General features: G+C 41.5%; 1 protein-coding gene across 1 annotated transcript in view; it reads left to right on the plus strand.

Moving 5' to 3' along the window:
* Positions 1–482: 482 nt before the first annotated feature.
* Positions 483–2786, plus strand: part of eva1ba (eva-1 homolog Ba (C. elegans)) — a 13729-nt gene continuing 11425 nt past the window's right edge. Inside the window, exon 1 of the mRNA XM_032517496.1 lies at positions 483–816. The gene's annotated coding sequence lies outside the window, so the exon portion shown is untranslated. The remainder of the gene's footprint in view (positions 817–2786) is intronic.

Raw genomic sequence — 2786 nt, forward strand, 5'->3', positions numbered from 1 at the left:
CTTTTTTTGATAATAGTTTAATGAAAACATAAATACTACACTCACATCTGCCCAGTGATATAGGACTGCCAGTTAGCCTAGCTTAGCATAAAGACTGGAAACAGTCTAAGCTAACCAGCTTCCGGCGTGAGCTTCATTTTTAGCATTTTAGACGTACAAAGCAACTCACTTGTAAAAACATACACAGCTACACATCATACATGTAAACATTCACAGTTGTTTTTTTGCTGTTGTTGTTGTTGTTGTTGTTGTTGTTGTTTTGGCTCTGTCACACTGAACTCTGTATGGAAAACCTGAGCTAATTTGCCTGGAGTTGCTTTCTGCTTTTTTCCTTAACAACCCCCCCCCCCATACACACACACACACGCACACGCACACGCACACACACACACACACTGCTCTCCTACCTCCCCTCTTCCCCGAGCTTGCCCTTTTTAGGCTGTTCCTCTTTTTTTCTGTCTGAAAAGGGGGATAGTATGACAGCTTTTCCTGCTTCTTGCCCGGAGAGAGAAAACTCTGTTACTCACTTCGTCTCCAACTTCGAGAGGAAGTTACCACCTCTTCCCTAGACTCTACACTCTCTGCACTCAGCTCAGGCAGACACACACACACACACACTCACACACTCACACCCAAACACACACACACACGCTCTTCAGGACTTGACCACAGAAGCAACAGGGAATCAACTGAAACAGTCAGGACTGTTCGTAATGCTGTGTTTCTTTCAAAATTTGGAGGGAAAGAAGGCTTTGCCTAAACCTTTCTGTGTGGACTGAACATTTTCAGAGGGACAATTCTTGTCATCACAGACTGGTGAGTTTGACAGTTTATGTAAGTGTATGTTCAGTACCATAGAAACCCCAGTGATCCACAGCCTCTGTCACTGTACTTCTACAATGGAGGGAACTTGTTTTATAGTTAAGTGTCTGCAGTTATAATGCTCTGCATCTCATGTGTACTAAAACTAGTTTAGCAGGCTTGTTTAGAGGTGCGTGTGTTTGAGAAAACTTCCATGTGCTGTAAAGTTTGATATCTGGTTTCCATCGCAGAAGCTCGAGTACGTGTTTACTTCACATGATTGAGTTCCCTGTGTGCTTGTTTATACTTTAATAATAAAGTGTGTTTAAATATGAATGGGTTTTGGTAACAACAGCAGAGTAAACACCTGGTTAAAGCCCTTTTATGCATGATGTTAACTTTTGTTTACAGTAATAACCTCATTGTAGTATACCACTGTGTTTTTGTCACTGTCAGTCCAGGACTAAGATAAATATCCACATCCATCCAAGCAGTGTCAATGCATCATAGTGTAATCCTGCTAAATGTGTATGTTTTTAGCATGTATTTGATGAACTTCTGCCAAAGAGGAGCTGATGCAGCACTTATATGTTACGACAGGACGGTAGAGCCTGGGTATGGCTTTCCTCTGCAGCTGCACATTATTGGCTGACCTTGTGGTGATTAATTAGTTGTCACCTTGCTATAATCAAAGCAAACATCCTGTTGCATTTTGTGGCAGACATCATATAATAAAAGATAGCTGAAGTGGGAGATGTCACAAGATCTTAAAATGAGGCATGAAAAGTGCACACGTGGTGCATATGGCTCTGTTTCTTTTTCAGCTGTTCCCCCTTCTTTGTTTCTTTTTTTTGCCTGAACTCATAGAAACAATCTTGCAGGGCAGCAGTTGACCATATGCTTCAGCTCCAATAGCTCTCTCTCTCTCTCTCCACTATGTGGTTAGCACCTCTTATCAGGGAGAAAGCGAGGTGAGGGAGGAGGGAGGTGAAGGGCGGAGGCTGGACAGGGCTGGGTTTGCTCTCAGGGGTCTCCTTTAATTTACACAATCTAGGTGGACAGGCAGCACTTTAGCTGTGTCTCCTCCAGTCAATCAGATAACCTTCCATAGGATGAGTGTGAATGCTTGGTTAAGTAAGTCCTTCAAGGCCAGCTGGGAAGAGTTGACTTCTGAATGACCTCTCTAAGCTATTCATGCCAGCAGACTTTCTTTTTTCCAATAGCCCACTGACTCATTTATCAGTTGGCCTGTCTTATCTGTCCTGAGGATGGTTGTTAACCCTATTCTATTTACCTATAGGTCAGAGGTCCAACTTTGATTTGAACTGCTTGTCTGAACTCCTAGCCTACACAAAGCTGTGATGAGTCAAGAGAAAAGAATCCCAAGTAGACGGAACAGGGGTAAAAAAGGATGTAATTTTTGAATTCTTTCAATGTATACACCAATTCTGATGGAAAAAAATATCTCCCTCAAAGCCAGAAACCAGAGAGTGTGGTGATGCCATATTGTAGAAAGCCTGGAGCAACTCCATAGACAATGAACTTGGCTGATTTAGCAGGTTTACAAATTAACTTTATTTTATTTTAAAAAAAATGCATCGTCATCACAAAGTAGTCCCAGAGGATGTTCTCCTAGTGACGTTTAAAGAACAGCTCCCTTAACGTTCAGTTTCTCATTAGGCAAGGCAAGGCAGGGCAGCTTTATTTGTGTAGCACATTTTAGTAACAGGGCAATTCAAAGTGCTTTACACAAAATCAGTTAAAACAACAACAAAAAACAGATAAAACACAAGTATAAACAGTTAAAATAAAAACATTAAGACAGATAAAACCCTAACCCTAACCCACTCGAGACTACCCTCACACTAATTAGTCAATTTTAGTGCTTCCTTTCGTGATCACCCTCAGTGTCACTACCCTTCACGACTCTATCTTTAGAGACATTATCTTTCGTTTCCTTGGACTCTTCTTCACACTAATTAAGC

The sequence above is a fragment of the Etheostoma spectabile genome, chromosome 6 (assembly GCF_008692095.1).
Source record: "Etheostoma spectabile isolate EspeVRDwgs_2016 chromosome 6, UIUC_Espe_1.0, whole genome shotgun sequence".
NCBI lineage: Eukaryota > Metazoa > Chordata > Actinopteri > Perciformes > Percidae > Etheostoma > Etheostoma spectabile.